The sequence below is a fragment of the Oncorhynchus nerka genome, linkage group LG9b, assembly GCF_034236695.1.
Source record: "Oncorhynchus nerka isolate Pitt River linkage group LG9b, Oner_Uvic_2.0, whole genome shotgun sequence".
Lineage (NCBI taxonomy): Eukaryota > Metazoa > Chordata > Actinopteri > Salmoniformes > Salmonidae > Oncorhynchus > Oncorhynchus nerka.
This window is the reverse complement of record NC_088424.1, coordinates 43,044,316-43,055,803: the sequence shown is the minus strand read 5'-3', so window position 1 is coordinate 43,055,803 and position 11,488 is coordinate 43,044,316. Positions and strand designations below refer to the sequence as shown.

The window sequence follows — 11,488 nt, the reverse complement described above, 5'->3', positions numbered from 1 at the left end:
AGTGGTTTTTATTATGAATAACTTGTTGTTGTTAGAATGATATATTATTGGATGTAATGGGTGCAAATTATCTTTGGCTAACCCCGGCACATTTACATGGATGCTGCATTATTATAATATTGATGTTGATTAATGTGCATTGTCCCCTATAAATAAATAATACAATTTTAAAATAAAAACAATATATATACACTTGCTTGATATATGTTTTCCAGTTTCTTGAAATACTTAGCAAATGCAACTTATTTCTATGATCTATTCATTCCTTTTACATTTTAGTAGATGCCCTTATCCTGAGCAATTTACAGTAGTGAACACATACATTTCCCCCTGTGGGAATCAAACCCACAACCTTAGCGTTGCAAGCATCACGCTCTACCAACTGAACCACATCATCACAAAGCCCTTGATGTCTCAATGTGTTCAATTACTGTAGTGGTCATTGTTTTATCTCCATTGTGATAGAAAGTCTTCAGGTACAAACCTAGATGACCAGCCTATGTGCAATACAGTAATATACATTTACATTGTGTTTTGTAAGGATGGGAAATTAATGCTGCACAAAAATAGGTTGTTTTTCATATTATTTGACCAAGAAAAATATTTAATTTGATGTGGATGTTTTGTGTCTTTGTCCATAACTTTGCATCTTTTGATGTAAATGTTTGAGGACAGGTTTTGTTCTCTCTGGATTCCATTAGCATTTTTAAATCTTTTTTTATTTTACCTTTATTTAACTAGGCAAGTCAGTTAAGAACAAATTCTTATTTTCAATGAAGGCCTAGGAACGGTGGGTTAACTGCCTGTTCAGGGGCAGACCGACTGACATCACAGATGGTTTATATATATATATATATAATAACAATGCCTATCTACATTAATGTAAAAAAACATTTTTTACAGCGAAATGGGTGTCTCTGTAACAGGTCTAGCAGAATTAATTTGTGGAATGTGTTGCGTTCATGAAATAAACGAACAACGTCTCCCAGAATGCTAAGAGAAGGACTGATACTGGGGCGTATTCATTACGCCGATTGTGTTGCAAAACGATTCTTAAACGGAAGCAAACGGAAGGAAACGGGGAGGGACCTACCTGAATTTATTCAATAGAAACTCTCGTCTTAGTTGCAAAACTGTTTGGACTAATGATTACACCCCTGGCTCCTTGATCCAACGCTGGACGGGAATTTTCATTGCTTCATTTTTGTTGTTGGATCACTTGTCGCATAGGAAGTGTTACTTTCCACAGTGAAACGTATGTAGCCAATACAATTGTATCACTTTCCACTGGAACTACGTAGCAGCAGATACAAAGTAAACCTCTTTCTATTTATTTAGATTTTACCACCGCTCGCGTTGGGCTCGAGTTGATCGAGAATGGGGTAAGAATTGATCGAGCGGTTTGATGGCGTATTTTTGTCGTTTATCTTTTACAGGGAAAGGACATACTTATTGTTGGTGTACACCGGCCAGGTTACAAAGCCTACAGTATGTGAAACTGGCAAATTACATTGTTGTTCGGTTAGCTAGGTGCTACAAAAACGTTATAAAATTGGAAGCATTTGATGGCTATAATTGTAACTCATTAACTTTCCGAAAATTCCACATGTATTTTGCTAACTGTGATTTAAATGCTTTACAGGCATATACGTTGTACAAACAAATGTCAAACCTTAACGCAACATTCAAACTTTACTGCAATTTGAGACTTATACGGTTGTCTCTCCAAGACATGAAAGCTTAGATGTAAACATACACCCACGTCTCTACATACTCTACTGAGCATAACACCTGCCGTTTACACTCCTGACTATTTCCTGTAACTACAGTGGGGCAAAAAAAGTATTTAGTCAGCCACCAACTGTGCAAGTTCTCCCACTTAAAAACATGAGAGGCCTGTAATTTTCATCATAGGTACACTTCAACAGAAAATCACATTGTAGGATTTTTAATTTATGTATTTGCAATTTATGGTGGAAAATAAGTATTTGGTCGATAACAAAAGTTTCTCAATACTTTGTTATATACCCTTTTTTGGCAATGACAGAGGTCAAACGTGAAGACTTACAGAAAACAAGGTTTTCACACACTGTTGCTGGTATTTTGGCCCATCCCTCCATGCAGATCTCCTTTAGAGCAGTGATGTTTTGGGGCTGTAGCTGGGCAACACGGACTTTCAACTCCCTCCAAAGATTTTCTATGGGGTTGAGATCTGGAGACTGGCTAGGCCACTCCAGGACCTTGAAATGCTTCTTACGAAGCCACTCCTTCATTGCCCGGGTGGTGTGTTTGGGATCATTGTCATGCTGAAAGACCCAGCCATGTTTCATCTTTAATGCCCTTGCTGATGGAAAGAGGTTTTCACTCAAAATCTCACGATACATGGCCCCATTCATTCTTTCCTTTACACGGATCAGTCGTCCTGGTCCCTTTGCAGAAAAACAGCCCCAAAGCATGATGTTTCCACCCCCATGCTTCACAGTAGGTATGGTGTTCTTTGGATGCAACTCAGCATTCTTTGTCCTCCAAACATGACGAGTTGAGTTTTTACCAAAAAGTTCTATTTTGGTTTCATCTGACCATATGACATTCTCCCAATCTTCTTCTGGATCATCCAAATGCTCTCTAGCAAACTTCAGACGGGCCTGAACATGTACTGGCTTAAGCAGGGGGACACGTCTGGCACTGCAGGATTTGAGTCCCTGGCGGCGTAGTGTGTTACTGATGGTAGGCTTTGTTACATTGGTCCCAGCTCTCTGCAGGTCATTCACTAGGCCCCCCTTGTGGTTCTGGGATTTTTGCTCACCGTTCTTGTGATCATTTTGACCCCACGGGGTGAGATCTGGCGTGGAGCCCTAGATCGAGGGAGATTATCAGTGGTCTTATATGTCTTCCATTTCCTAATAATTGCTCCCACAGTTGATTTCTTCAAACCAAGCTGCTTTTTTTTTATTTTGTTTTTTTATTTTTTTATTTCACCTTTATTTAACCAGGTAGGCTAGTTGAGAACAAGTTCTCATTTGCAACTGCGACCTGGCCAAGATAAAGCATAGCAGTGTGAACAGACAGCACAGAGTTACACATGGAGTAAACAATTAACAAGTCAATAACACAGTAGAAAAAAAGAAATGGGCAGTCTATATACAATGTGTGCAAAAGGCATGAGGAGGTAGGCGAATAATACAATTTTGCAGATTAACACTGGGGTGATAAATGATCAGATGGTCATGTACAGGTAGAGATATTGGTGTGCAAAAGAGCAGAAAAGTAAATAAATAAATAAAATTTAAAAAACAGTATGGGAATGAGGTAGGTGAAAATGGGTGGGCTATTTACCAATAGACTATGTACAGCTGCAGCGATCGGTTAGCTGCTCGGATAGCTGATGTTTGAAGTTGGTGAGGGAGATAAAAGTCTCCAACTTCAGCGATTTTTGCAGTTCGTTCCAGTCACAGGCAGCAGAGTACTGGAACGAAAGGTGGCCAAATGAGGTGTTGGCTTTAGGGATGATCAGTGAGATACACCTGCTGGAGCGTGTGCTACGGATGGGTGTTGCCATCGTGACCAGTGAACTGAGATAAGGCGGAGCTTTACCTAGCATGGACTTGTAGATGACCTGGAGCCAGTGGGTCTGGCGACGAATATGTAGCGAGGGCCAGCCGACTAGAGCATACAAGTCGCAGTGGTGGGTGGTATAAGGTGCTTTGGTGACAAAACGGATGGCACTATGATAGACTGCATCCAGTTTGCTGAGTAGAGTGTTGGAAGCCATTTTGTAGATGACATCGCGAAATCGAGGATCGGTAGGATAGTCAGTTTTACTAGGGTAAGCTTGGCGGCGTGAGTGAAGGAGGCTTTGTTGCGGAATAGAAAGCCGACTCTTGATTTGATTTTCGATTGGAGATGTTTGATGTGAGTCTGGAAGGAGAGTTTGCAGTCTAGCCAGACACCTAGGTACTTATAGATGTCCACATATTCAAGGTCGGAACCATCCAGGGTGGTGATGCTAGTCGGGCATGCGGGTGCAGGCAGCGATCGGTTGAAAAGCATGCATTTGGTTTTACTCGCGTTTAAGAGCAGTTGGAGGCCACGGAAGGAGTGCTGTATGGCATTGAAGCTCGTTTGGAGGTTAGATAGCACAGTGTCCAATGACGGGCCGAAAGTATATAGAATGGTGTCGTCTGCGTAGAGGTGGATCAGGGAATCGCCCGCAGCAAGAGCAACATCATTGATATATACAGAGAAAAGAGTCGGCCCGAGAATTGAACCCTGTGGCACCCCCATAGAGACTGCCAGAGGACCGGACAGCATGCCCTCCGATTTGACACACTGAACTCTGTCTGCAAAGTAATTGGTGAACCAGGCAAGGCAGTCATCCGAGAAACCGAGGCTATTGAGTCTGCCGATAAGAATATGGTGATTGACAGAGTCGAAAGCCTTGGCGAGGTCGATGAAGACGGCTGCACAGTACTGTCTTTTATCGATGGCGGTTATGATATCGTTTAGTACCTTGAGCGTGGCTGAGGTGCACCCGTGACCGGCTCGGAAACCAGATTGCACAGCGGAGAAGGTACGGTGGGATTCGAGATGGTCAGTGACCTGTTTGTTGACTTGGCTTTCGAAGACCTTAGATAGGCAGGGCAGGATGGATATAGGTCTATAGCAGTTTGGGTCCAGGGTGTCTCCCCTTTGAAGAGGGGATGACTGCGGCAGCTTTCCAATCCTTGGGGATCTCAGACGATATGAAAGAGAGGTTGAACAGGCTGGTAATAGGGGTTGCGACAATGGCGGCAGATAGTTTCAGAAATAGAGGGTCCAGATTGTCAAGCCCAGCTGATTTGTACGGGTCTAGGTTTTGCAGCTCTTTCAGAACATCTGCTATCTGGATTTGGGTAAAGGAGAACCTGGAGAGGCTTGGGGCGAGGAGCTGGGGGGCGGAGCTGTTGGCCGAGGTTGGAGTAGCCAGGCGGAAGGCATGGCCAGCCGTTGAGAAGTGCTTATTGAAGCTTTCGATAATCGTGGATTTATCGGTGGAGACCGTGTTACCTAGCCTCAGTGCAGTGGGCAGCTGGGAGGAGGTGCTCTTGTTCTCCATGGACTTCACAGTGTCCCAGAACTTTTTGGAGTTGGAGCTACAGGATGCAAACTTCTGCCTGAAGAAGCTGGCCTTAGCTTTCCTGACTGACTGCGTGTATTGGTTCCTGACTTCCCTGAACAGTTGCATATCACGGGGCTATTCGATGCTATTGCAGTCCGCCACAGGATGTTTTTGTGCTGGTCGAGGGCAGTCAGGTCTGGAGTGAACCAAGGGCTGTATCTGTTCTTGGTTCTGCATTTTTGAACGGAGCATGCTTATCTAAAATGGTGAGGAAGTTACTTTTAAAGAATGACCAGGCATCCTCAACTGACGGGATGAGGTCAATGTCCTTCCAGGATACCGGGCCAGGTCGATTAGAAAGGCCTGCTCACAGAAGTGTTTTAGGGAGCGTTTGACAGTGATGAGGGTGGTCGTTTGACTGCGGCTCCGTGGCGGATACAGGCAATGAGGCAGTGATCGCTGAGATCCTGGTTGAAGACAGCGGAGGTGTATTTGGAGGGCCAGTTGGTCAGGATGACGTCTATGAGGGTGCCCTTGTTTACAGAGTTAGGGTTGTACCTGGTGGGTTCCTTGATGATTTGAGTGAGATTGAGGGCATCTAGCTTACATTGTAGGACTGCCGGGGTGTTAAGCATATCCCAGTTTAGGTCACCTAACAGAACAAACTCTGAAGCTAGATGGGGGCGATCAATTCACAAATGGTGTCCAGGGCACAGCTGGGAGCTGAGGGTGGCCGGTAGCAGGCGGCAACAGTGAGAGACTTATTTCTGGAGAGGGTAATTTTCAAAATTAGTAGTTCGAACTGTTTGGGTATGGACCTGGAAAGTATGACATTACTTTGCAGGCTATCTCTGCAGTAGACTGCAACTCCGCCCCCTTTGGTAGTTCTATCTTGACGGAAGATGTTATAGTTGGGTATGGAAATCTCTGAATTTTTGGTGGCCTTCCTGAGCCAGGATTCAGACACGGCAAGGACATCAGGGTTAGCAGAGTGTGCTAAAGCAGTGAGTAAAACAAACTTAGGAGGAGGCTTCTGATGTTGACATGCATAAAACCAAGGCTTTTTCGATCACAGAAGTCAACAAATGAGGGTACCTGGGGACATGCAGGGCCTGGGTTTACCTCCACATCACCCGCGGAACAGAGAAGGAGTAGTATGAGGGTGCGGCTAAAGGCTATCAAAACTGGTCGCCTAGAGCGTTGGGGGCAGAGGATAAGAGGAGCAGGTTTCTGGGCATGGTAGAATATATTCAGGGCATAATGCGCAGACAGGGGTATGGTGGGGTGCGGGTACAGCGGAGGTAAGCCCAGGCACTGGGTGATGATGAGACAGGTTGTATCTCTGGACATGCTGGTTGTAATGGGTGAGGTCACCGCATGTGTGGGAGGTGGGACAAAGGAGGTAACAGGGGTATGCAGAGTGGGTCTAGGGGCTCCATTGTGAACTAAAACAATTATAACTAACCTGAACAACAGTATACAAGGCATATTGACATCTGAGAGAGACATACAGCGAGGCATACAGTAATCACAGGTGTTGAATTTGGAAAGCTAGCTAAAAACAGTAGGCGAGGCTAATCCGCTAGCACAACAAACAGCAGGTAAAATGGCGTTGACTAGGCAACGGGGCCGACAGGTAAGACAAACAAGCAGAAAGGAGTACCGTGATTAATGGACAGTCCAGCGTGCGTCAGCTATGTAGCCAAGAGATCAGTGTCCAGGGGCAGCGGTGGATGGGCAGGGGGCTGGGCTGGCGAGTGTTATCCAGGTTTTTTTAAACTAACAATGACTAACTAGCTTGTAGCTAGTTAGCTGGTTAGCGTCTGGAGGTTCTTGAGTGTGTCATAAAAATAAAAATAAGAGTAAAAGTAATAGCGATTCCGTATCACATTGGGTGAGGCAGGTTTCCGGAAGGTATAAACAAATTAAAAATCAAAAAGAGATAGAAAGTAAATGGGGTCAGAGAGTGATTGGGACGCGGTGGTTCAGACGGTTAGCAGGCCTGTGCTAACAAGCTAACAGTTCGTAGGCCCGAGCTAGACAAGGTAGCAGTTAGCGGACCGGAGCTTGACAAGCTAGCCGTTAGCAGGCCGAATTAGCAAGCAGGGAGATAGCGAGGGCTAGAGAGTTAACCTTTGGGGGACGTCGCGATGGGGTGAGTCTGTTTATTCCTCTTCATGCGGTGAGCTGGAGATACAGCGATTCAGAAAGCTCGCGGGCCTTGGCCAGCAGATGGATCTTTGGCGATGTCGCAGCGGAAAAGCCTGTTGAAACCCCCTCGGACGATTATGTCGGCGGACCAGTCGTGATGGATCGGCGGGGCTCCGTGTCGGCAGTAGAGGGTCAGTAGAGGGTCCAGGCCAATTGGCAAATTAGGTATTTTTGGACCTCTTCGGCTAGTCGGGAGATGGGCTTAGCTCGAGGCTAGCTCCAGGCTAACTGGTGCTTGCTCTGGGACAGAGACGTTAGCCAGGAGTAGCCACTCGGATTGCAGCTAGCTATTTACGATGATCCGGTATAAAGGTTCAGAGCTTGCGGTAGGAATCCGGAGATGTGGTAGAGAAAAAGCAGTCTGATATGCTTTGGGTAGATGTCGCTGGTGTCCTAGTTAGCGTTGAAGACCGCTAGCAGTGGCTAGCTAGTAGCTAGTTAGCGGCTAGCTTCTGATGAGGGTTCCGATTCTAAAGTATAGAAAAAGCAGATCCGTACCACATTGGGTGATGCGGGTTGCAGGAGAGTATATTCAGCCTGTAGTTGGAAAGTGAGATTAAAATATGTACGAAATATATACAGAGGAAAAACTATATTTACACTATACAGGACGGGACAAGACAAAACACACGTCCGACTGCTACGCCATCTTGGAGAACTTCCACACAATTGGCTTACCTATTGCAGATTCAGTCTTCCCAGCCTGGTGCAGGTCTACAATTTTGTTTCTGGTGTCCTTTGACAGCACTTTGTTCTTGGCCATAGTGGAGTTTGGAGTGTGACTGTTTGAGGTTGTGGACAGGTGTCTTTTATATTGATAACAAGTTCAAACAGGTGCCATTAATACAGGTAACGAGTGGAGGACAGAGGAGCCTCTTAAAGAAGAAGTTACAGGTCTGTGAGAGCCAGAAATCTTGCTTGTTTATAGGTGACCAAAAACTTATTTTCCACCATAATTTGCAAATAAATTCATAAAAAATCCTACAATGTGATTTTCTGGATTTTTTCCCCCTCATTTTGTCTGTCATAGTTGAAGTGTACCTATGATGAAAGTTACAGGCCTCTCATCTTTTTAAGTGGGAGAACTTGCACAATTGGTGGCTGACTAAATACTTTTTTGCTCCACCGTAGGTGAAGAGGTTTTACACCTGTTCAGTCACTGTGCTGGATCCTGCCTCTGTGTTGAATACAGTACAGAACATGACATTAGAAAGACAGATCCTTGTGGATTGTTCCTCTCCTATAATTATTTGTGTTTATTGAACCTTTATTTAACTAAGGCCAAGTCAGTTAAGAAAATATTCTTATTTCCAATTACGGCCTACCCCCGGCCAAACTCAAACTGTGCTGGGCCAGTTGTGCGCTGCCCTACGTGACTCTCAATCACAGCCGTAAGTGATGCTGCCTGGTTTCGAACCAGGTTCTGTAGTGATGCCTCTAGCACTGAGATGCAGTGCCTTGGACCGCTGCGCCACTCAGGAGCCCCAAGGCCAATGTGTTCTCTCTACCAAAACAGTAACATTCCATATATTCTCTCTGTTTCCATGGATTATGGCCTGTCCTGTCTCATGATCATTGTGGACCTTGCTAGGAGACCTGACACCTCTCAGATGGCACTTGAAAGTGTGTGTGTGTGTGTGTGTGTAAAAACTCTGGCCAGGCCAGCCATCAGGGAGGCTGTTTTCCCAGTCTGTCCCTGCAGAACCCCTGATGGGAGCAGGTCACATGATTATAATTAGGCCTAGATAGCTAGGCCACTCAAGATCATTCACCCACATCATTCTTCCCCAGCCTGAGGATTTACACTCTCACCATGAGGATTCACTGCCACAGTCCACACACACAGAAAGAGACCAAGGGAGGGAGAAACCAGGGGAGAGTGGAGCAGCGATCTAAGGCACTGCATCTCTTGTGCTGGAGGCGTCACTACAGACCCTGGTTCGATCCCGGGCTGTATCACAACCGGCCGTGATCGGCAGTCCCATAGGGGCGGCACACAATTGACCCAGGGTTAAGGGAGGGTTTGGCCGGGGGTAGGCCGTCATTGTAAATAAGAATCTTAACTGACTTGTCTAGTTACATGAAGGTTAAATACAATAAAGAATACAAAGAGAGAGAGACCTGCAGAAATATACTGTGTGTACAATGCAAAACCTCAAACAATGCACGCAGACCAGAATCAGGACTATAGCCACTAGTTATCAAAATACAGAAAAGAGCTGTTAAATGCCAACACATTCCTCCACAAAGCCCTCACATACAGAGATATGAACCTACAGAAGTGTCCTCTAAGCCAGCTGGTTCTGGGGCTCTGTTCACAAACAAACCCCACAGATGCCCAGGATAGAAACACATATTAGACCCCAAAAAATTATGAGAAAGCAAAAAGATAACTTTTTGAGAAACTGGAAGGAATCAACCAAAAAACAGAGCAAATTGGAATGCTATCTGGACCTAAACAGAGAGTACACAGTGGCAGAATACCTGACCACTGTGACTGATCCCAAATTAACAAAATCCTTGACTATGTACAGCATTGGAGGCTCCTCAGAGGAGGAAGGGGAGGACCATCCTCAGTTAATTTCAGAAAAATGTAACTGAAACATTACAAATGTTATCCTTTTTAGATAAAACTATACTAAGTATATTCACGTCACCAAATAATTGATTAAAACACACTGCAATGAAGGTCTACAGTAGCCTCAACAACACTCTAGGGTAGCACCATGGTGTAGCTGGAGGACAGCTAACTCCCTTCCTCCTCTGGGTACATGTCCACCCAATCGAAGGATCAGAGAATAAATCTAGTACTGAAAGCATAAGCTAGCTAGCCCTGCAGTGTATAAAATGCCGTTGACTCAAAGAGAGGGAAAGACCATAGTTGAACAGGTTTGAAGCGAAGAGAGATTTCAGATTTTTTTTCACTTAGCTTGCTAATGCAGCTTGCTAGTTTAGCCTACTCAAACAGAGAGGAATGCTATGTTAGCTAGCTGGCTTTGGTTATCTAACACTGGAACTCTTACAAGTGAAGGTAACCTTTTGGTTTTATTAATTTATTGTCACCGGGGCCTGCCGGTGTAACTGATAAACTGCTTGCTGACTGTACACTGTACTGCATGATTGTAGCGGGTTTACTAATGCGTTCTAGTAGCTATGTTTGCTTGATGTTAGCTAATATGGTGACAGTGTTATGATATGAAGCTTTGGCTTGGAAAGGTATTTTCGCCTGATCACAGACAGCTGATGTGTTGTGCACTGAAGTCCACAAACGAAGGGAAAAGGTGAGAGGAGGAGGTTGCGTAGATTTGAGAAGGAATTATCCAGCCATCTAAGTGATCATGCTGTTTGTACGTGTCTGCTATGAAAGTGAACTGTGTTTGCGTGTGACCAGGGGTGTATTCATTCCGCCGATTCTATTGAAAAACGTTTCTTATACAGAAGCAAATGGAACAAAATAGGGATAAATTTGGAACTGAATTTGTCCAATAGAAACTCTCGTTTGCAACTGTTGGACTAATGATTACACCCTACATCAGCTAGATGAAGGCAAGTTTGTGCAAGGCGGTACTGAATGTGTCACTGTCTGTCAACTTTATTACAAAAACATTATCTCTACCTGTGCACACCTGCGCTGTAAACTTTCATTCATACTGTAGGCTAGGTTGTAGCAACCTCATAATGGGTACAGGGAAATTTGAGTATCATGTCATAGCCTAAACATCTCGATGTTACATTGACCTGGTTGAATGGAATATGAATGACAGTCATCCAATATGCTGTAATATAAATCTTCCTCCCTCATTTTAAATGGCACAGACCGCCACTGATGTACAGACTCAGTGAGCATAGCCTTGCTATTGAGGGAGGCTGCCGTAGGCGGTCCTGACCCTCAAGAGAAGACAGGCTATGTGCACACTGCCCACAAAATGAGGTGGAAACTGAGCTGCACTTCCTAACCTCCTGCCAAATGTATGACCACATTACAGACACATATTTCCCTCATTACACAGACCCACAAAGAATTTGAAAACAAATCAAACATTGATGAACCATATCTGTTTGGTGAAATACAGCAGTGTGCCATCACAGCAGCAAGATGTGTGGCCCGTTGCCGGAAAAGGGCAACCAGTGAAACACAAACAACATTGTTTATTTGTTTCCCATTTCATACTTCAACTA

At 44.7% G+C, this 11,488-nt stretch overlaps 1 protein-coding gene across 4 annotated transcripts in view; it reads left to right on the top strand.

Annotated features, from left to right (window-relative positions):
• Positions 1 to 1,125: 1,125 nt before the first annotated feature.
• Positions 1,126 to 11,488, top strand: part of LOC115119366 (rho guanine nucleotide exchange factor 18-like) — a 76,934-nt gene continuing 66,571 nt past the window's right edge. For 3 of the 4 annotated variants that reach the window (XM_065013748.1, XM_065013749.1, XM_065013750.1), the window contains exons 1-2: positions 1,126 to 1,255; positions 1,339 to 1,382. The gene's annotated coding sequence lies outside the window, so the exon portion shown is untranslated. The remainder of the gene's footprint in view (positions 1,256 to 1,338; positions 1,383 to 11,488) is intronic. The other variant, XM_065013751.1, reaches the window with a different exon arrangement.